The sequence below is a fragment of the Hypanus sabinus genome, chromosome 15 (genome assembly GCF_030144855.1).
Source record: "Hypanus sabinus isolate sHypSab1 chromosome 15, sHypSab1.hap1, whole genome shotgun sequence".
Taxonomy (NCBI): domain Eukaryota; kingdom Metazoa; phylum Chordata; class Chondrichthyes; order Myliobatiformes; family Dasyatidae; genus Hypanus; species Hypanus sabinus.
Window position 1 is genome coordinate 48,003,339 of NC_082720.1, and position 27,276 is coordinate 48,030,614.

General features: G+C 40.5%; 1 protein-coding gene across 2 annotated transcripts in view; it reads left to right on the forward strand.

Annotated features, from left to right (window-relative positions):
• Positions 1–27,276, forward strand: part of LOC132405489 (uncharacterized) — a 57,587-nt gene that overhangs the window by 7,598 nt on the left and 22,713 nt on the right. The window contains exon 3 of one of the 2 annotated variants that reach the window (XR_009515894.1): positions 18,369–19,871. The exons of the other annotated variant lie outside the window; for it this stretch is intronic. The gene's annotated coding sequence lies outside the window, so the exon portion shown is untranslated. Of the gene's footprint in view, positions 1–18,368; positions 19,872–27,276 lie in introns of those variants that run through there. 2 annotated transcript variants of the gene reach the window in all.

The window sequence follows — 27,276 nt, forward strand, 5'->3', positions numbered from 1 at the left end:
GAAACTGTCAGGAGTCCTGAATCCCCACACTTGGCAGGAAGGCATTCCATCCTGATTACTCTGTAAAAAAAAAAAAAGCTTACCTCTTCTTATCTGTGCCTCTGCTTGTTCTCACAGACGCCTGTTAACTCAAAGCCTTCCCACTCTATCACTGGCACACTTGGACAATGGCCGCTCTGCTTGACCCTACCTTGTTATTTGCTGCTGAGTTTAGGCCTTTGATGCTCACACTTACCACACTTGTGCAGCTGAAAAAGACTGGACTTACAAAGCTGCTTCTCTTTCACTCTCTCTCTCCAAATCTTGCCCTTACTCTCTCTCAGTAGGGCAATAATACTGATACTTACCGCACACGAGATGCCGAGAAAAGACTGGATTTACCCAAATATGCTCCCTTTATATTCTCACTCCTGTCTTCGGTAGGCCTCCGACAGCAACACTTTTCACGCTTGTGCAGCAGAAAAAGAGCAGCCTTACCCAAAGATGCTTCTTTTTCATTCTCTCACCCAACCTTCAGTAACACCAACACTTACTTTGCTTGAGCCAATGAAAAAAGAAAAAGTGATACTCCTGGCTTTAGTTTGAACAAGCACTTCAAGACTTTTCTGCTTGAAAGCCAGCAAACTTCTGTGTGGTAGAGAAACACTTCATATTCTGCACCCATTTCCTGACAGTCTTGTGATTATTCAGAGACCTGCTACTAATAAGGTTGATGACTTTTATGGCTGTTGACAGAACATCTTTCAGAGTCGTTGGATGACTCTTTGTTGAAAGTGCATGGCTGTGTAAAAAAGCAATGAATGACAATGACATGAGGAGCCTCCTTCTTCACTAAAGTAGCAACACCAGATGTATTATCAAATATCACAAGAGCTCCATCTGTTCAAGGACTATGAAATTTTCCTTTCCAGTCAAAGGTTTGTTTGGAAAAACTTCTTACCATTTCCAAAACCTTGACAGCCTTTGTAGTTTCCAAAAGGAATTCACAAAATAAGAGTTCTTGGATGGCATCAGCATGTGCATAACAGACAAAAACAAGGAGCTAACTACATTGAGAAATCATCCAGTTGAATACAAAATAGGAATTGTGAGGCTGCTAATTCCTCAAGGACCTGCTTCAAAATGTTAAAAGAAATATCAACTATTCTAGAATGTAACACATTATTTGATAAGGGAATCACTTCCAATTTTTCCTTTTTTTCCACTCCACAAACTAGTTCAACCATTTCCAGTGCACATGGCTTTACTAAAATCTCTCTGAATGTATGGGGCTTCTTTTGTTTAGCTATCTGGTGAATAACTTTATAGGATGCTTCAAATAAAATGTTTTTGTGAAATGGCAAATCCGTGTTTTGGAAGTGTCCCAACCTGTTTGAATTGAGCTTACTTTGCACAATAAAAACCCACATCTTTAGATGCATTTTCAGGATGGGTAGACATGAGGTGCTCTTTCAGTTTTGCTGACTTCATACTTCCATTCACAAGAATTTTTCTGCACAGGAAACACTGGCTTTTATGTCCCATCCTGCCATTAATGCATGTGAAACCGTATAATACATAGTTTTCATCATACTTCCTTTTCTTCAACTTTTCAACTTAAATTGGGACTGCAAAAAATATAAAATAAATAGTGAAAATTAAATATTTGATTAAATTGTCATATTTTAAAATTCAGTATTTTTATATTGATTTTAAGTAATTTGTTTGGTAAATCTGCAAAGAAATAAATAATCAGTATGTTAATTATGTAAAATGTAAGATATTCAAGAAATTTGTACGCCAGGTAAGTAAAATAAGGTAGCTTTTACAACTTATCCAAAGTTTTGACACTTATTGGCTTTTAGGTATACAGATAGACATGAGGATTACAGCAGTAAATCAAGCATCGTGTCCTTCCTGGAATTTGACTATTTTTGCACATCGGTCACATGGTATTACAAAAGGCCATGCAGCCTTACGGAGAGTTAAAAACCAAACAGGAGGAAATCTGCAGATGCTGGAAATTCAAACAACAACACACAAAAAATACTGGTAGAACACAGCAGGCCAGGCAGCATCTATAGGGAGAAGCGATGTCGACGTTTCGGGCCGAGACCCTTCGTCAGGCCTAACCGAAAGGAAAGATAGTAAGAGAGTTGAAAGTAGTGGGGGGAGGGGGAAAATGCGAAATGATAGGAGTAGACTGGAGGGGGTGAGATGAAGCTAAGAGCTGGAAAGGTGATTGGCAAAAGTGATACAGAGCTGGAGAAGGGAAAGGATCATGGGACGGGAGGCCTCAGGAGAAGGAAAGGAGGGGGGGAGCACCAGAGGGAGATGGAGATCAGGCAAACAACTAAACATGTCAGGGATGGGGTAAGAAGGGGAGGAGGGGCATTAACGGAAGTTAGAGAAGTCAACGTTCATGCCATCAGCTTGGAGGCTACCGAGCCGGTATATAAGGTGTTGTTCCTCCAACCTGAGTTTGGATTCATTTTGACAGTAGAGGAGGCCATGAATAGACATATCAGAATGGGAATGGGACGTGGAATTAAAATGTGTGGCCACTGGGAGATCCTGCTTTTTCTGGCAGACTGAGCATAGGTGTTCAGCGAAATGGTCTCCCAGTCTGTGTCGGGTCTCACCAATATATAAAAGGCCACACTGGGAGCACCGGACGCAGTATACCACACCAACTGACTCACAGGTAAAGTGTCGCCTCACCTGGAAGGACTGTCTGGGGCCCTGAATGTTGGTGAGGGAGGAAGTGTAAGGGCAGGTGTAGCATTTGTTCCATTTATGAGGATAAGTGCCAGGAGGGAGATCGGTGGGAAGGGAAGAGGGGGGACGAGTGGACAAGGGAGTCGCGTAGGGAGCGATCCCTGTGAAAAGCAGAAGGGGGGGGAGGGAAGGATGTGTTTGGTAGTGGGATCCTGTTGGAGGTGGCGGAAGTTACGGAGAATTATACGTTGGACCTGGAGGCTGGTGGGGTGGTAGGTAAGGACAAGGGGAACCCTATCCCGAGTGGGGTGGCGGGTGGATGGGGTGAGGGCTGATGTGCGGGAAATGGGAGAGACACGTTTGAGAGCAGAGTTGATGGTGGATGAAGGGAAGTCCCTTTGTTTAAAAAAGGAAACCAGGTAGACCTATTGTCTCAGCTTGCTCCTGCCCCACTGAACTAATTTCTGCATACTTTGACATTGTCTTATCCCCTCTTGTTCAATCTCTTCCCACCTGTTCTTGACACTTCTCATGCTTTGAATTTTTTCAATGATTTTAAGTTCCCTGGCCCCCACCGTCTTACTTTCACCATGGGCGACCAGTCCCTATATACCTCCATCCCCCACCGAGATGGTCTCGAAGCTCTTCGCTTCTTTTTGGATTCCAGACCTAACCAATTCCCCTCTACCACCACTCTCCTCCATCTAGCGGAATTAGTTCTTACTCTCAACAATTTCTCCTTTGTCTCCTCTCACTTCCTCCAAACCAAGGGTGTAGCCATGGGCACCCGTATAGGTCCTAGTTATGCCTGCCTTTTTGTTGGCTTTGTGGAACAGTCCATGTTCCAAGTCTATACCGGTATCCATCCCCCTCTTTTCCTTCACTACATCGATGACTGCATTGGCACTGCCTCTTGCACGCATGCTGAGCTCATTAACTTTGCCTCCAACTTTCACCCTGCCCTCAAATTTACCTTGTCCATTTCTGACACCTCCCTCACCTTTGTTGATCTTTCTGTCTCCATCTCTGGAGACGGCCTTTCTACTGATATCTACTATAAGCCTACAGACTCTCACAGCTATCTGGACTATTCCTCTTCCCACCCTGTCTCTTGCAAAAATGCTATCCCTTTCTCACAATTCCTCCGTCTCCGCCGCATCTGCTCTCAAGATGAGGCTTTTCATTCCAGGACGAAGGAGATGTCTTCCTTTTTTAAACAAAGGGGCTTCCCTTCGTCCACCATCAACTCTGCTCTCAAACGCATCTCTCCCATTTCCCACACATCTACCCTCACCCCATCCACCCGCCACCCCACTCGGGATAGGGTTCCCCTTGTCCTTACCTACCACCCCATCAGCCTCCAGGTCCAACGTATAATTCTCCGTAACTTCCGCCACCTCCAACAGGATCCCACTACCAAACACATTATTCCCTCACCCCCTTTTCTGCTTTTCGCAGGGATTGCTCCCTACCCAACTCCCTTGTTCACTCGTCCCCCCCATCCCTTCCCATCGATCTCCCTCCTGGCACTTATCCTTGTAAACGGAACAAGTGCTACACCTGCTTCCTCCCTCACCACCATTCAGGGCCCCAGACAGTCCTTCCAGGTGAGGCAACACTTCACCTGTGAGTCGGCTGATGTGGTATACTGTGTCCGGTGCTCCCGGTGTGGCCTTTTATATATTGGTGAGACCCGACGCAGACTGGGAGACCGTTTCGCTGAACACCTACGCTCGGTCCACCAGAAAAAGCAGGATCTCCCAGTGGCCACACATTTTAATTCCACGTCCCATTCCCATTCTGATATGTCTATTCATGGCCTCCTCTACTGTCAAAATGAATCCAAACTCAGGTTGGAGGAACAACACCTTATATACCGGCTGGGTAGCCTCCAAGCTGATGGCATGAACGTTGACTTCTCTAACTTCCATTAATGCCCCTCCTCCCCTTCTTACCCCATCCCTGACATGTTTAGTTGTTTGCCTGATCTCCATCTCCCTCTGGTGCTCCCCCCCTCCTTTCCTTCTCCTGAGGCCTCCCGTCCCATGATCCTTTCCCTTCTCCAGCTCTATATCACTTTTGCCAATCACCTTTCCAGCTCTTAGCTTCATCCCACCCCCTCTGGTCTTCTCCTATCATTTTGCATTTCCCCCTCCCCCCACTACTTTCAAATCTCTTACTATCTTTCCTTTCGGTTAATCCTGACGAAGGGTCTCGGCCCGAAACGTCGACAGTGTTTCTCCCTATAGATGCTGCCTGGCCTGCTGCGTTCCACCAGCATTTTGTGTGTGTTGTTGGAGAGTTAAAAACTCTCATTTGAACTGTCCAGCTTGGCAAAACTTTAACAAACAGTAAAAGCGACTCACCTCCTTCTATGCATTGATCAACAAGCGATTGTGAACAGGGAATAATGGGGAGCAACGTAGATGTCTGGGTCACAAATGTGAGAACACGCAACTTCACTGGTGACTAAATGACTACTAGGCACAGAGCTGCCCGATAGTTGGCCACCATCTCCTATGGTTACATAGCCCCAAATATTCAAGACTTCTCAGCACATTTCAGTGGGAACATAATATTTTTTAAAGAATACTTAGTCTGGAGTACCATCAGGTGCCTGTGTGCACTGAGGACATTCCCAAAATTGCTGTTATAACCCCATCTGTCCTACTTGAATTTCTGTGCATGCCATTTGGGCTGAGAAATGGATCATAGATTTTCCTGCAACTAATAAACACCGTGATAAAAGATTTTCTTTTCGTTTACCTGGACTACATACTTGTCCTCAGCACACCCAAAACCGAACACATATCACATCTCGGCACACTCTTCAAGCACTTAAGCCACCGTGGGCTGATTACTAACCCCTCTAAATGCCAGTTCGGGGTATCTACTACTGATTTTCTTGACCACTGCATCTCCACAGAAGATGCAACACCCCTGCTGTCAAAAGTCGCCATTATTATGGACCTTCCACTGCCCCACACTACCAAAGCACTGCAGGAGTTTTTAGCTATGGTGAATTTATAGAATTTCTATCATCATTTTGTTCCAAGAGCTGCTGAACTTACACTCCACTTGTATAGTGCCCTTAAAGACAGTGGCCTTAATTGCATGGTCAGCGGACATGACCATAGCATTCGACACCAGATGAGCTCTTTCAAATGCAACCCTACCGACTCAGCTGCTTTGCATCACACCTCTAGCCATCACTGCTGATGCCTCAGTCTACACCATGGGCGCTGTGCACAAACAGTTGTTTGGAGGTGTGTAGCAGCTGCTTGCCTTTCTCAGCACATCAAAGGGAAAAGGTAAGGCTGTGGCTGATTGCCTGGCAATGCTGCCATACCCACTGGGGTTGACTGTGCCAGCACAGCCCCAGACCAAGCTCCAACCAAGAGATCCAGGTTTACAGAACAGCAGTCATGGGCCTGTGGTCGGCTGACGTCGAGTGCAGAGATGCAGGAGCTTCTCTCACATGCGATGACTCAACCAGTCGCCCTCACCCCATAGTGTCTGCAAACTGGAGGCGTACCTTTTTTAACTGCATGCGTGGCCTCTTTCATCCAGGCAGGAAGGCTTCACAGGAGCAGACTGCAGTCTAAGCCTGTTCAAAGTACATTTATTATCAAAGTATGTATACATTATACAACCTTGAGCTTTGTCTCCTAACAGGCATCCACAAAACAAAGACACCAAAAAATAAAACCACACTCACAAACACATATAAATATATACATATAGAAAAGAATAAAATAACCCATATAGAAGACCATTGAACACTCAATGTGCACTAAAAGCAAAACATCAAGTGAATAGTAACCGCAAGCAAATAGTGTTTCTGAAATGAAGTCGGTAGAGAATCCCTTGGTTCAGCACAGAGCTGATTAAACGTTGCAGGGCAGCAACCTGAACCAGCCTCGGGCCTCGACACCCTCTCCTTTCCAATCTGTTCCGGCACTTAAGTGTCCATCTGAACAACAAATTCTGCTGCTTGGATACGCCAGAGATGGCTGCCTCGATTCGGCCTGTAATTCTCCACCTGAACATCGTGTTCAGTCGTGCCAATATGCTCTGGGGGCCTGTGCCCAACCTTTCATGCTCTTAGTGATGGGCCTGCCACCTCGACTTGCCTCAGTCCTGCCTCATCAAGTTGCCTCCAAATCCAAAGGGAAGTTACAGATAATTACTTGTGATGACTGTTTGCCAGAAAAAGTGAGAAGAACAAAGTATTTAGTGACTACCCTTCTTTCATTAGCCACCAGCCAGAGGTCACTGAGGCTCACCAATGCCATCAGCAGGCGAAAATTATCCATCACATTCAGGCACTATCAACACCTTTCAAGGTCTCTGAGCAATGGATTGACCATGTTAATGAGGACATGGTTGATCCTCTCCCCCACCCCACAGCTTTATGCTTCTCACTCATTGGACCATATCGCCAGGTGGCCAGAAATTGCCTCTCTAGCATCGACAATGGCTGCAGGCATTCTGCTTCATCAGTGTGTTGGATATTCATCAACACCTGGGAAACTTGGTTTGGCACCCCATCTGATATTGTTCTGACCGCAGTCCCTAATTCATGTCAGAGCTCTGAGCCGCCACGGCCTAGAAACCCAGCATTAAATTGCATCACACCAAGGCGTTTCACCCACTATCCTCTGTCCTGTGTGAGTGTTTTCACTGTTCCTTGAAGGCTGCTGTAAGGGCTTCGCTGATGGATGAGTGTTGACATGATTGTCTCCCACAAGTCCTGCTGGAGCTCCAGAAGGGGACCTGAAGTCAACGATCTATGGGCAGCCACTACAGGTGCTGGGTGATTTTATTCCTGACGCCACAACCACTTGGTCAGCGTCTCAGCAGTGCTCCGCCCTCCTCAGTAAACTCAATTCTTTTACAGCTATTTCTAACTCCCATCAGCATTCTTGGTTTCAACGTCAACGCCCCCTTAAGCCCCTTTCTGATGGCCTATTCTGTGTTTTGGAATGGGGTGAAAAGACTTTTATTGTAGCTAGGAAGGGTAAATGTGAAAATATTTCTGTAGACCACCTTAAACCAGCCCACTAAGACCTGGGTGGCTCCACTAGCATAGCCCCTGCATCACCACATGACTATATATGTGTCAGCACACCCCTGGATGAACCACAGGCACCTGTTGTTACCTCAACTAAGGCATGTAGGACTCGAAACAGGCGGCTTGTACAACAGTTAGTCATACTTTCAATGTCTGGTTTGGTCAATTCTGGAAGGGACCCTGTGCAGGGTTATGTAATGGGAGACAGATGACACTTATTGTTCATAATCAAAATTGCTCTACATAATTCACAAACACTATTATTGAACGTTGTACTCACTTTAAGAGATGGTGTCTAACGTGCCCACGCCAGTGTCAGGCAACTGCTTTTGGTTCAAAATGGAAGTAAAGAGCTGCAGCTTTTGTTAAGCACATAACATGACTCATGTTTTACTCACAAAATCCCACAGTAGTACACCATTCAGTTTGAGATCATGCCTTTATGTTTACCTCAATTCCAATAACTCCCTCTCTGGCACACTCATTTTTAATGGTCTTGCTGTTTATTCCTTTATTCCAATTCTTTTATTAAAATTGCCTCCCTTTCCAGCATGGTTTTAGAATTACGTAACGTTATCCACATCATGTGTGTTTTTATTATTGTTAAGCTTCCATGTTGCAGCTTCATCAGGTCTGCATATTATTTTCAGGTATGCATGGTGTAGACGCTTTGTGTTAACAGCAGCTAACAGCAGTAACACCTTGTGTTACTTTAATTTTCTGATGAGATAGACTCCTGGCAGCACAGTCTTCCTTGTCATAGCCTTGTATCTTGTCTGCCTCTCTGCCCTTTCTCTGTAACCGTAGCACCTCATCCTGCATTTGGTATAACACATGCTAATGTTAGAGGAACTCAGCAGGTTACACAGCATCTATGGGAAGGAAGAAGCAGTTGACATTTTGGGCTGAGATCCTTCATCAGCATCAGAGCAGAATCTCTCTTGTTTATCATTTTCTGATTTGATTATTGCTTTTAAGACAATAAGATATAGGAGCAGAATTCAGCTATTTGACCCTGCTCCACCATTTCATCATGGCTGATCTATTTTCTCTCTAAGCCCCTCTCTGCCTTCTCCTTGTATCCCTTCACGCCCTGACTAATCAAGAATCTATTAACCTGCCTTAAATATACCCAATGTCTTGGCCTTCACAGCCACCAGGGGCAAAGAAGTCCACAGAATTCCGGCTCAAGAAATTCTTCCTTATCTCCGTTCTCTATCCCTCTGTTCTGAGGCTGTGTTCCCTGGTCTGAGACTCGCCCACCATAGAAACATTCTCTCCACATCCACTCTATCAAAGTCTTACAACATTTGCTAGGTTTCAATAAGACATATCTCATTCATAGAAACATAGAAAATAAGTGCAGGAGTAGACAATTCGGCCCTTCGAGCCTGCACCGCCATTCAGTATGATTATGGCTGATCATCCAACTCAGAACCCTGTACCTGCTTTCTCTCCATACCCCCGATCCCTTTAGCCACAAGGGCCATATCTAACTTCCTCTTAAATATAGCCAATGAACCGGCCTCAACTGTATCCTGTGGCAGAGAATTCCACAGATTCACCACTCTCTGTGTGAAGAAGTTTTTCCTCAACTCGGTCCTAAAGGGCTTCCCCTTTATCCTTAAACTGTGACCCCTCGTTCTGGACTTCCCCAACATCGGAAACAATCTTCCTGCATCTAGCCTGTCCAATCACTTTAGAATTTTATAGGTTTCAATAAGATCCCCCCTCAATCTTCTAAATTCCAGTGAGTATAAGCCTAGTCGATCTAATCTTTCTTCATATTAAAGTCCTGCCATCCCAGGAATCAATCTGGTGAACCTTCTCTGTACTCCCTCTATGATTAGAATGTCTTTCCTCAGATTAGGGGACCAAAACTGCACACAATATTCTAGGTGCGGTCTCACCAAGGCCTGTACAACTGCAGTAGAACATCCCTGCTCCTGTACTCAAATCCTTTTTTTTTAAACTTTTTTTATTGAGCTTTCAAATGATTACAGAAAGAAAAAAATATATACCCTTCCCGCCTCCCCTTAGCCCCTCCCCCCTAACATCCCTATAGAAAAAAAGAAAAAGAAAAAAGAGAGAGTGCCTGGATATCGGAAGATCCCCACGTGCTCCACGGAGTTCGTAATAACTTTAGTATATATATTTCTTTCTTTTCCCAAATAACCAATTATTTTATCTTCAGAGCAGCTATATATTTAATCCTGTCTTTTGTAAATAAGGGTGCCAAATTTTCAAAAATGTTTTATATTTATCTCTTAAATTATAAGTAATTTTTTCAAGTGGAATACAGCTGGAAATTTCATTCTTCCAACGATTTATACTTAAGTATGAATCCGATTTCCAAGTAACTGCAATAGCCTTTTTGGCTACTGCCAGTGCAATTTTTATGAATTCTTTCTGATATTTATTCAATTTGGGTTTCGATTTTATCCCTTCAACATCGCCTAATAAAAATAATATTGGATTATGTGGAAGTTGTGTTCCAATAAAGCTCTTAAATTTGACCAAAAAGGTTGAATTTTAGAACAAGACCAAGTAGAATGTAAAAAAGTACTGATTTCTTGGTTACGTCGGAAACACTGATCAGATAAATTTGGATTTAATTTATTTATTTTTGTGGTGTAATATATAATTGATGTAAAAATTATATTGCACTAATCTTAACTGGACTTTTATTGTATTTGTCATACTATCAAGACAAAGTCTTAACCAATTTGTTTCTTCAATTTTAATATTCAAGTCACTTTCCCATTTTTGTCTTGACTTATGGATTCCTTGTTTAATTGCCTGTTTTTGAATCAAGCTATACATACAAGAAATAATGTTTTTAGTTTTTCCTTTTTGAATTAAAGTTTCTATTCCATTAGGTTTCGGCAATAACATTGTTTGACCTAATTTTTCTCTTAAATAAGCCCTTAATTAGAAGTAACAAAAAAGAGTGTTGTTTGATACTTTATATTTATCCTTTAATTGATCAAATGACATTAATATACCTCCTTCAAAACAATCTCTTATATACCTAATCCCTTTTTGAAACCAATTATATAAAAGTTGATTATCTATTGTAAAAGGAATAAGTCTATTTTGGATTAAAGATCTCTTTGCTAATAAAGATTTCTTTGTCTCATCATCAACATTTATCTTATTCCATAAGTCAATCAAATGTTTTAATATAGGAGGTTCTTTCTTTTCCCGTATCCATTTAGATTCCCATTTATATATAAAATCTTCTGGTGTATTTTCTCCTATTTTATCTAGTTCTATTCTAATCAATGCCAGTCTATCTTTCTCAAAAAAAGATGCAATAAACCTAAGTTGATTTGCTTTATAATAATTCTTAAAATTTGGAAGTCGTAACCCTCCTAGATCAAATTTCCATGTCAATTTTTCCAACGATATTCTTGACATCTTACCTTTCCAAAGAAACTTTCTCACATATTTATTTAACTCTCAAAAAAACTTCTGGGGTAGATGTATTGGTAGTGATTGGAATAAGTATTGTAGTCTAGGGAATGTATTCATTTTTACAGTATTTACTCTACCTACTTATGTTATTGGTAATATCATCCATTTATCAAGATCTTCTTGAATTTTTTTCAATAATGTTAAGTAATTTATTTTATATAAGTTCTTTATATCATTATCAACTCTTATACCTAAATATTTTATACCATTTGTCCGCCATCTAAATTGAGTTAATAATCGACATTGACTTTAATCTCCTTTAGTAAGAGGTAAAATTTCACTTTTATCCCAATTTATTTTGTAACCTGATATTTTCCCATATTCTTCTAATCTAGAGGATAATTTACGCAACAAGTGTAATGGGTTTGTTAAATAAAGCAGAACATCATCAGCAAACAAGTTAATCTTGTATTCCTCCTGGTTAACTCTGAAACCCTTAATATCTGGGTCCATTCTAATTAATTCAGCTAATGGTTCTATCACCAACACAAATAAAGCAGGTGATAATGGACAACCTTGCCTAATTGACCTTGTTAACTGAAATGGTGTTGAAATTTGACCATTTGTCACTACTTTAGCTTTGGGATTAGTATTTAAGGTTTTAATCCATTTTATAAAAGATACTCCTAATCCATATTTTTCCAATACCATAAATAAAAAAACCCCATTCCAATCTATCAAATGCTTTTTCTGCATCTAAAGCAACTGCCACACTTATTTCCTCCCTCTTTTGAGCCAAATGAATATACTAAATAACCGAGTTACATTATCTGCCGATTGTCTATTTTTAATAAATCCTTTTTGATCCATATGTATTAATTTTGGTAAGTATTTAGATAATCTGTTAGATAAGATTTTTGCTATTATTTTATAATCAGTGTTTAACAAAGAAATAGGTCTATATGATGTTGGCTTTAAAAGATCTCTATCTTTTTTGGCAATACTATTAAAATAGCTGTCGAAAAAGATTCTGTAAGTTTATGCGTTCTTTCTGCTTGATGTATTAACTCCATAAAAGGAGGAATTAATAAATCTTTAAACTTTTTATAAAATTCAGGCGAAAAACCATCTTCTCCTGGAGATTTATTACTTTGAAATAATCCTAGAGCTTCTTCGACCTCTTTTAATGTAAAAGGCATATCTAATCCCTTCTGTTCTTCCGTATTCAATCTTGGAAGAGTTATCTGTGATAAAAACCTTTCTATCTTGACATTATCATTTTATGATTCTGATTTATACAATTCAGAATAAAAATTCTTGTAAGTTTCATTAATTTCTAAAGATTTATAAGTAATTTTATTTACTCTTGTTCGAATTGCATTTATCATTTTAGAAGTCTGGTCTGTTTTTAACTGCCATTGAAGGACCTTATGTGATCTTTCACCTAGTTCATAATATAACATATAAACATATAACAATCACAGCACGGAAACAGGCCATCTCGGCCCTCCTAGTCCGTGCCAAACTCTTAATCTCACCTAGTCCCACCTACCCGCACTCAGCCCATAACCCTCCACTCCTTTCCTGTCCATATACCTATCCAATTTTACCTTAAATGACACAACTGAACTGGCCTCTACTACTTCTACAGGAAGCTCATTCCACACAGCTATCACTCTCAGAGTAAAGAAATACCCCCTCGTGTTTCCCTTAAACTTCTGCCCCCTAACTCTCAAATCATGTCCTCTCGTTTGAATCTCCCCTACTCTCAATGGAAACAGCCTATTCACGTCAACTCTATCTATCCCTCTCAAAATTTTAAATACCTCGATCAAATCCCCCCTCAACCTTCTACGCTCCAATGAATTGAGACCTAACTTGTTCAACCTTTCTCTGTAACTTAAGTGCTGAAACCCAGGTAACATCCTAGTAAATCGTCTCTGCACTCTCTCTAATTTATTGATATCTTTCCTATAATTCGGTGACCAGAACTGCACACAATATTCCAAATTTGGCCTTACCAATGCCTTGTACAATTTTACAATTTTAGTTTAGTTCTCATAATTGCTTTCTCTGTTTGATATGTCTGGTGTATTATATTGTAACTTCTTGTTACTAAGTTGTCTTCGTTTTTCTTCTGTCATATATCTTTGAGATTCTTTTTCGAATTTTGTAATCTCTTTTTCCAATTGATCTATTTCTATCATAGATTCCTTCTTAATTTTAGAAGTATAACTTATTATCTGACCTCTCAAATATGCCTTCATTGCTTTCCACAATATAAATTTATCATCAACTGAATGTGAATTTGTATCTAAAAAGAACTGAATCTGCTTTTTCATAAAATCACAAAAATCTTGACATTTTAGTAATATTGAATTAAATCTCCATCTACAAATTGATTCCTCTTTATCTATCATTATCATTGTCATTATCAAAGGAGAATGATCTGACAATATTCTCACATTATAATCCATATTTTTCACACTGTCAAGAATATTCGTTGATAATAGGAAAAAAATCTATCCTTGAATATGTTTTATGTCTATTTGAATAAAATGAATAATCTCTTTCTTTTGGGTTAATTCTCCATATATCAATCAAATTTAAATCTTTCATCAATGATAGAGTTAATTTTACTACTTTTGATTTTGTGACAACCTTTGTTGATCTATCTAAAACTGGATCTAGACAGAAGTTAAAATCTCCACCTATTAAAATCTTGTCATGTGCGTTAGCCAAATTCAAAAAGACCTCTTGTATAAATTTTACATCATTTTCATTTGGTGCATAAATATTCATAAGAGTCCATAGTTCTGAAAAAATTTGACAATGTATAATTACATATCTCCCTGCCGAATCAATTAATACGTTTTGTATTTTAATTGGTAAATTTTTATTAACCAAAATTGCAACTCCTCTCGCCTTTGAATTAAATGAAGCTGTAATAACATTTCCAACCCAGTCTCTTTTTAATTTCTGATGTTCTATCTGTGTTAAGTGTGTTTCTTGTAAAAAAGCTATATCTATTTTCATTTTTTTAATGTATGTTAATTCTTTTTCTTTTCACCGGTCCATTAAGCCCATTAACATTAAAACTTTAAAAATTCAGTAAATTAATCATTATTTTTAATTGTGTTACTCCAATCTATAATAATACCTAATCTTTCAACTTTCGTGGTATCTTTTCGGGGAATCTTTTTAAAATTCTCCATGTTGCTATGTGTGTCCCCACCGATCATCCAGGCAGAAAGATAGAAGAAAAATAGATTATAAAGAAAAAAACAAAATACCCCCATACCAATGTGGTGAAAAAAAAAGAACACAACATTACCCCCCTCTGTTGTACGGGTCATGGCAATCGCCATGATTACACACGTGAATCCCGCAGTAATCGATCCAAAGCTCCCCAGCACCCCCACAACATAAAAAAGTATATATATAAAAGAAGAAAAAAAAATACTATTCTCAATTAGTATTTCTCAAATTTTGCCTTTCTCCCCTGTATCATCCTTAAATGTCCATCACTTCCATTCACTGTCTCTGTCTTCATCTTTAATCCAGTACGCTTGGAAATCTCTATGTGTAGTTAGTGAATAATTGGGAGTTTTTGTGCGAACTCCTCCGCTTCTCAATAATCGGTAAAAAATCTTCTTTTTCCATCTTCCAAAAAAATTATCAGTGTTGCTGGATGACGCATTATAAATTTATAACCCTTTCCCCATAAAGCTTTTTTCACTGGGTTAAATTCCTTCTTTCTCTTCAAAAGGTTATAACTTATATCAGGATAGAAAAGAACTGCTTTCCCTTCTATCATCAATGGCCCGTTTCTCTTTTTGGCACATTGGGCAGCTGCCTTCAGGATCTTTTGTTTATCTTGGTATCTTAAGCATTTTATCAAAATTGATCGTGGATTTTGATCAGCTTGAAGTCTTGACCTTAAGGCTCTATGAGCCTTTCAATCTCAATTAAAGTTTCTCCTTCCATTTCCAATTTTTCAGGGATCCATTTTTGAAAAAAATTTATTGGATCTTCTCCTTCTATATCTTCTTTAAGTCCAACAATTTTAATATTGTTTCGACTACTAAAATTTTCAAGCTTATCCATTTTTTCCAACAACTATTTTCTTTCTGATGTCCAGGCAGTAATTTCATCTTCCATTTTATTCATTCTTTCAACCATGTCTTCCATTGTAGCTTCCAAATCTATAATTCTCTTTTCCATTTTTCCTGTCTTTTTGTCATTTTATCAAACATAATCTCCATATTTATCTTTTTTGATTACTTTTAATGTGTTTAATTTTTCTAATTTACACATTATTTGCATCAAAGTTTTTTCTGTATTTCCAGAAAAACTTTTACCTTCATCTTCGTCTGATTTTTCCAGAGAATCTGAATCTACCTCGGTCTCACTTTCACTTCCGGTTTCAATCGTAACTGGGATTTATAGTTCAGGTTGCTCTCGTTTGCGCATGCTCCTTCCTTCATGTTTGCGCAGTTCTCGTTGGTCTTTTTCTTTAGAAATGGTCGATGTTGCCACAGTTTCCTGTTCTGTATCGCTGGAGGTGAAATGTACCCGAGCCCGCGGTTCTTTGGCAGAAGTGGGCCTTGATTCTGTTCCAACTTGCATTGTCTTCACGGTAGTAGTTTTCTTCATCTTCTGTTTGTGAGGCATAACTTGAAACAGTCTGGAGTAGTTTATAAGTAACTTTTAGAAAGTATTGACTAACTTTTCTTCACTTAAACACTAATTTACTGATTTTTTACGGGAGAGCTGGGTTCCCGCGTCTTGATCCTACGTCATCACGTGACGTCCCCCCCTCAAATCCTTTTGCTATGAATGACAGGATACCATTTGCCTTTTTCACCGCCTGCTGTACCTGCATGCCCACCTTCAATGACTGGTGTACAATGACACCCAGGTCTCGTTGCATCTCCCCTTTTCCTAATCGGCCACCGTTCAGATAATAATCTGTTTTCCTGTTCTTGCAACCAAAGTGGATAACCTCACATTTATCCACATTAAATTGCATCTGCCGTGAATTTACCCACTCACCTAACCTATCCAAGTCACCCTGCATCCTCTTAGCATTTTCCTCACAGCTAACACTGCCGCCCAGCTTCATGTCATCCATAAACTTGCAGATGCTGCATTTAATTCCCTCGTCTAAATCATTAACATATATTGTAAACAACGTCTGAATCATCTGTAAACATCATTTGAATTCTAGTGAGTACAGGCCCAGAGCCATCAAACACTCCTCATATGACAAGCCTTTCATTTGTAGAATCATTTTTGTGAACCACCTTTGAACCCTCTCCAATGTCAGCTTTCTTAGATAAGGGGCCCAAAGCTGCTCTTAATACTCCAACTGAGGTCTCATCAGTGCTTTATAAAGCCTCAACATTACATCATTGCTTTTGTATCGTAGTCATCTTAAAGTGAATTGCTTTTCCTTTGTACTACCTTGATGGGATAAAACAATCTGTATGAATGACATGATAAACAATATTTTTTCACTCTACCTTAATATATGTGGCAATAATAAACCAATTTATCAAATTATTTATCAGGTTAGGTCAAAATGGATAAGCATGTGATATTTAAATGAAAGGACATGGAATCTTTAACTTTTCTATCAAATCCAGCAGATCTCTACATATTCCCAACTCTTTTTAGTATTCTAGTCCAAATATATAACTCAAAGTTGAATTCCTGAACCAATTTTTCTCTAGTATTTGAACATTTCCATGATATTACCTTGTTTTTCTAGCTATTAAATACTTAACCAAGCATGCCAGTACAACACCAGATATAGTAGTAAAGTAGATTAAAGTACAAGATAAGAAATTAGTTTGCTGAATCTAAAACAGTTATGTAGATGTCAGTATAAGGATCAATTATTTCAGTGTATTTTTGGTCGCTTGTGATTTAACTCTCTGCTATAACGTAATTCACCCTTCTATAACATGGAATAGTACAGCATATTAGGCCCTTTGACCCATGACGATGGGCCAACTAAATGAAGCATTCGGACTCTCACGACCAGACTATGTAACAGTTTCTTTCCCCAAGCTACCAGACTCCTCAATACCCAGAGCTGGACTGATGCCTTGCCCTATTGTCCTGTTTATTATTTATTGTAATGTCTGCACTGTTTTTGTGCACTTTACACTGTACTGTGTAGGTCTGTGGTCTAGTGTAGCTTTCTTTGTGTTGCTTTTTTTTACGTAGTTCAGTCTAGTTTTTGTACTGTGTCATGTAACACCATGGTCCTGAAAAACGTGTCTCATTTTGTTTCAATATACTGTACCAGCAGTTATGGTCGAAATGACAATAAATGTGACTGGACTTGACTAATAGAAACGTACTTCATTATCAATCTACTTCCCTCTCAAACAGTTCATAACCCTCCATTTTTTGTACATCCATGTGCCTATCCATGAGTCTTTTAAATGCCCCTATTTTACCAGCCTCTACCACCATCGTCGGGCAGTGCATTCCAGGTACCCACCATACTTCATATAAAAAAACATTTCCCCTGACCTTAAGCAGATGTCCACTGGTATTGGCAGTTGCCACCCTGAGGAAAACATGCTGGCTGTCCACTATTCAGTAATTCCAAAAAGAAAAGCACTAGCTCTCTCCACCTTTGCTCATAAGGCATTCTCTAATCCAGGCACAATCCTAGTGAATTTCTTCGGCACCCTCTCTAAAGTTTCCACATCCTTTCTGTAATGAGACAATCCAGAACAGAACGTTCTGGGTCTAAGCAAAGATTTATAGGGCTGCAGCTTTATTTTGAGGCTCAATTCCTGAAGTAACAAAGGCTATCATACACATTCTTAACTACCCGATCGACTTGTGCAGCAATTTTGAGGGACCTCTGTCCTTCTGTTTCTCCACACTGTTAAGAATCATGCTATCAACCCTGTAAAATGCCTTCAGGTTTGATCTTCTAATTTGTCTCATTACACACTTTTTCAAGATTGAGCTCCATCTACTACTTCTCTATCCAACTCTGTAACCTGTCCATATCCCATTGTAACCTATGATAACCTTCTACACTCACCACAACACCACCACATCATCTTCAATTTTACTAATCCACGCTTCTATTTCCTCAGGTCCTGGGGAAGGGTCTCAGCTCAAAACGTTAACTGTTTGTTCTTTTCCATAGATGCTGCCTGGCCTGCTGAGTTCCTCCAGCACTTTATGTGTGTTGCTTGGATTTCCAACATCTGCAGATTTTCTTGTTTTTGTACTAATTCCTCATCCAAGTCATTTATAAAAAAATCACGAGCAGGGGCCCAAGATCAGATCCATGCGGAACAACACTAGTCACCGACCTCCAGGCAGACTATGCTCCATCCACTACCACCCTCTGCCTTCTGTGAGCAAGCCAATTCTGAATCTGTGCAGCCAAGTGTCTAATGATCCCATGCTTCATGACTTTCTCAATGTGAACCTTGTCAAATGCCTTACTAAAGCCCATATTCACTTCATTCACCTTCATCAACTTGTTTTCTCACCTCCTGAGAAAAAACTCAGTTAGACTGATGAGTCACAACCTGCCCCTTGCAAAACCATGCTGGCTATCCATAACAAGATGATGCTTGTGCAAATGCTTTGTCTAGGAACCATCTCCAATAATTTGCCCACCATTGACATACACGTTGGACTATAATTCCCAGGATTATCCTTATTTTCTTTTTAATCAGAGGTTCCACTTTAGGAATGCTACATACTTTTGTGTATCAGCCATCCATTACTCCTTGTCTATCTTCTGTCTCTCTCCTTCTCTTTCTCCTTTTAGAAAGATTCCTCTTGCCAAACACTTGATCATTCATTAAATGATTCCTTATATGGCTGTTTGGAAATGCTCCTGTGAAGCACTTTGGCATGTTCAGCTCGATTAAAAATTCTACATAAATGGAAGTTGTATTCTGGTCCTTGAAATTAACATTAACATTCTTGAAATTAACTGCCTTTAGTGTCTTACCTCTTTCTTTCTCTCCAACCTTTGACAACCCTTCATTCTTAGTACTATCCATTCCCCTTTCATCTCTCCATTATGTGCCTCTGCCTGAAAATTAATCTCAGAACATCACCACCAGTTTTGTCCATCAAGACTTTACACAAAAACTATCTTTTTGACCAGAATTTTTGTTATCTCTGATCATATTTCCCTGTCTAGTTTATTAGCCAAGTAGGGTATTTATTTGTTGAAGGTATGACATGAATATATTCTGCTGTATTCATGCAGTCAATCTGCAGGCTCAAATGGCATTGCTCACCACATTGTTGACACTTTATTCATTCAGCCACAAAAACTTTAATGCTTTTGACCTTCAGCAAGAAAAACTAAAATGATTTTAATTTAGTAAAGTGCCCTAAATTAGATTCACAAGGGTGTTATGAAACAAAATTTGCAAACTTGAGATCTGTAAAGCTGGTAATGGAGTTAGAGAGGGATAAGACACAATCTCTCTTTTCCCCAACCACCCTCCCTTTCTCCCTTCCATCTTCAGATACTTTCCTCTTTCATCCTTCTCTCTCTCCTGAAACCACACTCATCATTTCCCCCACTCTCCCTCTCTGCCCTTCTTTCCCTTACCACCCATCCTCCAAGTCCCCTCCCACCATCCCTCTCAACAATTGTCTGGAAATAGTCTGACACCAATAAAATTCTGACAGTTTCATATGATCTGAGTTTTTTCTGTTCAATTCCAGAAAACAAACTAAAATATTGTAGGAATTTTGCATCATATAATCTTCACATAATTTTACAGTAATTTTCATTGTGTAGAATGCAGTGTGGAATTTTTGCAATTCTAAATAAATCTGTCAACCAGCGTGGGTGAACAATGAAATAGAGATAATACTTCCTGTCAGTGACCCTGCATCAGAAATAGAAAAATAAGAAATTAAGGATATTGTATGCTGCAGAAAAATGATGGATAGAACAGGAGGGGTGACTGTGAAGGTTGACAGGGAAGTCTGGATTGGGGGTTGTGCAATGATCCGGAGGTCATAAGCGAGCTTAAGGTTAAGGAACCCTTAGGGAACAATGATCACAATATGATCGAGTTCACATTGAAATTCGAGAGGGAAAAAATAAAATCCACTGTGTTGTTATTTCAGTAGAATAAAGGAAATTCCAATGGCACGAGACGGGGAACTGGCCGAAGTCGAAAGGGACACTAGCAGGAAGGACAGCAGAGCAGCAATGGCTGGAGTTTCTGTGAAAAATGAGGGTAACACAAGACAGATATATTCCAAATAAGAAGACAATTTCAAAGGGAAGAAGGACGCTACCATGGCTGACAAGTGAAGTCAGAGCCAAAGTAAAAGCAAAAGAGAGGGTATACAAGGAAGCCAGAGCTAGTGAGAAGACAGAGAGTTGGGAAGCTTTTAAAAACTTGCAGAAAGAAACTAAGAAGGTCATTCAGAGGGAAAAGATGAATTATGAGAGGAAGCTGGCAACTAATATCAAAGAAGATACTAAAACCTTTTTTAAGTATATAAAGGATAAAAGAGAGTTGCGGGTAAATATAAGACCAGTACAAAATTATGCTGGAGGTATTGTAATGAGAGACGCAGAGATGGCAGAGGAACTGAATGTGCATTTTGCATCAGTCTCACAGTGGAAGACATTTGCAGTATACCGGATATTCAAGGGTGTCAGGGAAGAGAAGTTTGTGCAGTGAAAATTACTACTGAGAAGGTGCTCAGGAAGCTTAATGGTCTGAGGGTGGATAAATCTCCTGGACCTGATGGAATGCACCCTCGGGTTTTGAAGGAAGTATTTGGAGAGATTGTGGAGGCATCAACAATGATCTTTTAAGAATAGATAGATTCTGGCATTGTACCAGATGACTGGAAAATTGCAAATGTTACTCCGTTATTTAAAAAGGGTGGGAGGCAGCAGAAAGGAAACAATAGACCTGTTAGCCTGACATCAGTAGTTGGGAAGTTGTTGGAATCAATTGTTCGGGATGAGATTATGGAGTACGTGGAGGCACATGACAAGATAGGCCAAAGCCAGCATGGCTTCCTGAAAGGAAAATCCTGCCTGACTAACCTACTGCAATTCTTTGAGGAAATTACAAGCAGGGTAGACAAAGGAGATGCAGTAGACATGGTGTACTTGGATTTTCAGAAGGCCTTTGACAAGGTGCTGCACATGAGGCTGCTTAGCAAGATAAAAGCCCATGGAATTACAGGGAAGTTACTAGCATGGGTGGAGCATTGGCTGGTCGGCAGAAAACAGAGAGTGGGAATAAAGGGTCCTATTCTGGCTGGCTGCCAGTTACCAGTAGAGTTCCATGGGTGTCAATGTTGGGACCACTGCTTTTTATGATGCATGTCAATGATTTGGACTACGGTATTAGTGGATTTGTGGCTAAATTTGCCGGTGATACAAAGATAGGTGGAAGAGTGGGTAGTGTTGAGGAAACTGAGAGCCTACAAAGATACTTAAATAGTTTAGGGGAATGGGCAAAGAAGTGGCAAATGAAATACAATGTTGGAAAGTGTATGGTCATGCACTTTGATGGAAGAAATAAATGGGCAGACTATTATTTAGATGGGGAGAGAATTCAAAATGCAGAGGTGCAAAGGGATTTGGGAGTCCTTGTGCAAGATACCCTAAAGATTAACCTCCAGGTTGTGAAGAAGGCGAATGCAATGTTGGCATTTGTTTCTAGAGGTATAGAATATAAGAGCAGGATCTATAAGGCACTCATGAGACCAAACTTGGAGTATTGGAGTGTTTGGGGTGTCAGAGAGGGGTAGCACCTCTGATGGGGGAACATGCCGCATCCTTTTCAGGCGTTTTCTCCACCTTTGGTCCCCACCTGGCACTCAGCTCTCACCTGTGGCTCCCCGTAGCTATTTGCATGCAACAGCAGTCACACCCCTGGCAACGGCTTCAACAAGCTGGCTAAACCAGGTGAGGGTGGCAGATGGGTCTCAAATCCTTGGTGAGATAGGGAGTTGTCTACCCTACCATGGGAAGACAGACTCCAGTGGATTGAGCGGACCAGACCAATGGAAGGTCCAACGGTCAAGAAGGCGGTCTCTGCAAGCGTCGTGGAATGTGTAGAGCATGACTAGACACAGAAGACGTCCTGGTCATCCACTGTGCCTAGTCCCTTCCTCAGCCACCTTGCCACTGGATCCAGATGGGAATTGGGAAGAGAGAGTGAGGCTGACGCTGCGCAACTCTCCCTCACTTAAATCCAAATCAAGCGCTAGTCTTGACACCATCAATGGTGTTGAGGTCTTCAATGACAACGATGGACGAATGCACTTGGAGTATTGTGTGCAGTTTTGAACTCCTTACTTTGGAAAGGATATACTGACATTGGAGAGGGTTCAGAGAAGTTACACAAGAATGAGTCCAGGAATGAAAGGGTTACTGTATGAGGAATGTCTGGCAGCTCTTGGGCTGTATTCCCTGGAGTTCAGGAGAATGAGGGGGGGATCTCAGAAACATTCTGAATGTTAAAAAGCCTGAACGGATTAGATATGGCAAAGTTATTTACCATGGTAGGGGATTCTGGGACAGGACTTCAGGATTGAAGGACGTCCTTTTAGGATTGAGATGCTGAGAAATTACTTTAGTCAGAGGGTGGTAAATCTGTGGAATTTGTTGCCACGAGCGGTGTGGAGGCCAAGTCATTGGGTGTATTTAAGGCAGAGATAGATAGATAGATTCTTGATTAGCCAGGGCGTCAAAGGGTATGGTGAGAAAGCAAGGGAGTGGTGATGACTGGAAGAATTGGATCAGCCCATGATTGAATGGTGGAGCAGACACAATGGGCCAAATAGCCTACTTTTGCTCCTATATCTTATGGTCTTATGGTGTCAGAAACAATACTGAAAAGACAAAGGATCAAATTAAAACTGCAATACCCAATGGGAAAAAGTCAGTTTTATCAACTTTTTGAATTCAATATTCATCGCAGGCTAGAATGTGCTCAAAGGGAGGATGAGGTGTTGTCCATGAGGTTATGTTGGGTTTTGTCAGAACATTCAAAATGGAAGAAAGTTTCCATGAGAATGAGATAGATAGCTGAAGTGATAGGCAATTGGAAACTGTTGGTCATCGTTCAGGACTGAATGGAGATGTTCTACAAAGAAGCAATACAATCTGCATTTGATTTTTCCTGATGTCACAGAGGCAGCATCATGAACACTGTGAAACATTGCTCCACAAAGAATGACTTTTCATGATGAATGGGATCACAGGAGCTGAAAGAGCAGACACTGCATTGTCCACTGTTGCATGGGAAAGTTCCATGAAGAGCAAAGCATTAGATGGAGATTTAATGACAAATTAGTGACTCTTCTACTCAGTTAAAATCCAGGTGAAAAGAGTTATAAACTCTGACACTATTTCTGCTACTGTAGATTTCTCCACTACAACTTTGTATTTCCTTAACTCATTAGATTCAATGATTATGAACGTAATAGCAGAAAGGCTGTGATGAAACAATGAATTCAATATTAAATTACAAAGAGAAAAATGAGCAGAAATAAAAATCTAGTTTATTAAAATGCTTAATTCAAAAAAATACAATAAAAGCGACAATAAGTTATTAAGTTCCACACTAACTTAGCTAACAACAAAATTAACAATTAACATTTTGTTCAAAGAAATTTTGATTTGATTGACTTAATTATTGTGGAATATACCTTACAATTATGGGAACAGTTCAATGAGGATGCAAGGACCAGATTTTTTCTTAAGAATTGAAAAATAACTACACCCCTCTGACCATGACCTTTGAATTATCACATTTTAACTACTTATTTTCTGTCACTTAAAGTTAATTCATTCAATATTCATAACTATTGCAGAGATGGTGGGTAGATTATGGGACAGTTCAGTCCAGACCAGATACTCCTTCCATGTGGAACGATGAAAGGTGGTGAAGTATTGCAGAAGCTTCTCCACTTGCTGATTGGCTCTTTCTCGCTGACTGTTGGTCTGCAGATGATATCCAGAGGACAAACTCACAGAAATGCAGAGGAGAGAGCAGAAGGTTTGTCAGAAACTGGAGATGAATTGTGGGTCCAGGTCTGACACAAAGTCCTGAGGGAAACCGTAGAGGCGAACTATTTGTTGGAGAACCAGAGCTGCTGTCTCAGCGACTGATGGAAATCTGGGGAGGGCAATGAAGTGGGTCACCTTGGAGAACCAGCCCATCACTGTCATGATCACAGTTTCTCCATTGGAAGGTGGCAAACCCGTGATGAAATCCATGGTGATGTTGGACCATGGGTCAGGAGACCAGTAAGGGCTGCAGGAGCCCGGAGGGCTAATGCTTGGAGGAATGGAACTGGGCACATTGACAGCAGGCAGCAATGATCATGGTGGGCCACCAGAAATGACATCGCAGAAAATCCAGAGTCTGTCATGCATCTGGGTGGCCAGAGAGGGTTGAGGAGTGTGCCCACTGGAGTGCGCCAGAGTACACAGCTACCAGCACACACTGTACATGCAGTTGCCGGGTGTGTTGACCACAGCAGGCTTGTGTAGTCGGGCTTAGTGGATCTGATTCTCAAGATTCTGAACATTCATGGCAAGGATGGAATGATAGGCTGGGGGTGAATCTCCATTTCAGCTTTCGTCCAAGGCAGATCCGAAAACATTTTGCCTTAGTGTTTTTGGATCTGTGTCAGTAGGACATGGTGAAGTTGAATTGCTTGAAGAGGTCCCAACGTGCCTAACGTGGGTTGAGTTGGTGCGATGAAAGGTTGTAACCCAGGAAGGAAATGGCTGGGGTGTGGAATTGGCATTTTTCTAACCTGAAGTGCAGTTAGTTTTCAAGGAGATGCTAAGGACTGAACAGATGTGATAGACATGGTCTTAGGGTTGTTCTGCTTCTAGAGATGTTGTTTGTTTTGTGCAAACATCACTTCCTGATCATAAGCTGATTTCTCATACAGCATTTCCTCATGGGTTAATTTGGATTTCAACTTGGAGCAAACACTGTAGAAAGAAATCCATCTCCATCCACTCTTTGACTTTGATACAGCAGTATCTTTTTATGAAGTTTGCTCACTAAAAATCATGAAGAGACCTTCTGGCTCAGGTGATTTTTGAGGAGGTGTTGAACTCCCTGCCTAGCTTTATACTGCCTAGCTTTATGACATACTGCGAGGGCAATGGAGTGAAAAGATTAACTCAACTTCAAAGGCATTGCCCACTACTGGAAACACATCTGACCGACGTAAGCTACAATGTCGTTCAGCAACACCTGCAAGTGAAGTCAGAATGTTGCACATCGACCGCGTCTTCACAGCACCTGAATGAATCCACCATAAACGTAGCCACAACACGAGCTCATGCCAGAGCCAATGCAGCAGGAATGAGAACAACTTATGCTAAACGCGAAGCTGAGACACAAATTGAGAAAGCTCACATAGACATGGAGAGAGCACGTGTAGAGGCTACATTAAGAGCACTCAGGGACGTGAGTAGAGTTGAGACTGCCTTAGCAGAGGCAAAGGTGTATAAAGCAGCAGCTGACTTAGACAGTGGTGAGTCTACAACCAGAATCAGTCATGCTTTGCTGTCACAACAGCCAATGCAGCTTTCAAAACATAAGTCCAAACACATTTTGGCTGTGAAAAAGACAGTGCTCCAGCTCTTCAGCTAGAAGGTGTCCAACCACTCAGTCAACATGCCTTTCACTTAGTCCAGGCTTTGGCAGTCAAAGTCAACAGCAGCAAAGACCCACAACACCCCCTTCTGCAGTTCCACTGCAGCAAAGACCTCAGTCAAGAGTTGCTACTGATGCCAACCCATGGACAGACTGAGCTTCCACATATCCCACAACATACATTTGGCAAACCAGCCTCCACAATGCTCTCATTCGGTAACCACAGATACATTAGATTTAGCTTGGTATCTGGTTTGTTGAGATTTAGTCATGGCAGGACTAAAAGTGTTTGACAACCAGCCCGCCAGTTACCTGTGCTGGAAGTCAAGCTTTTACAATGCCATGGAAGGACTAAGTCTCAAACCTAGCAAAGAGCTAGACCTTCTCCGTAAGTGGCTTAGTGGGGAGTCACTGCAACATATAACAAAGGTTAGGGCAGGGCATGTTGATAATGCAACTACGAGTTTGAAAATGTGGCAGAGGTGGGAGAAATCCTATGGCTTTCCAGAGACAATCGAAGAATCTCTCTTCAGCAGATGACAACTTTCCAAAGCTCTCACATAAAGAGTCAGGAAAGCTACTGCAACTTGCAGATCTGCTGTTGGACCTACAAGCTGTAAAAAATACCAGGGCTGGGATTCTTGGACACTGCAAGAGGAATGAACCCTATAGTGGAGAAACTACCAAACAACATTCAAGATCGGTGGATTACAGAAGGGTTTAAGTATAAAACAAAGCATCATGCTTCCTATCTACCATTTATGTTCTTTGTGAAATTCATCTGCCGACATGCAGAAATGTGGAATAATCCTAGTTGTATGCTCTCAACCTCCGGCAACACATCATACAAAGAGAGTTTCCAGCAGAAGCATGGAAAACCAAAACCCCTATCACAACCAACAGATCTGAAGTAGAAAGCTCTGCCACGAACCCGGATAGACAACTACACCTGCCCGTTCACCTCCTCCCACCTCTTACCTCTTCTCACCTGCTTATCAACTTTTCTTTCCTTCCCTTTCTCTTTTCTTTTTCAATCTTTTTATTATTATTAATATCAACATAATAAGATTAATGCATAGATAATGGGATTACAAACATACAAATTTAAACTGAACATGAAAGGATACATAAGCAATAGTTACAATATAAATGAGTCTTCCCAAATCATGGACGATAGAAGTAACATATAAACAAAGCAAACCTAGGTATATCATAATATATATTAAAAAAAAGAAAAGAGAAATAGAAAAAAAATTTGTGCTTGAAAAACTAATCTAACAACCTAATAACTAATAAGGAAAAAAAAACAAAAAAAGAAAAAAAAGGGAAAAAAATAATGGAAAAAAAAGGGCTGTTTATAATATCTAACAAAAATACAGAATCATCAGTGTCGTCAACTCCGATCCTCTCAAC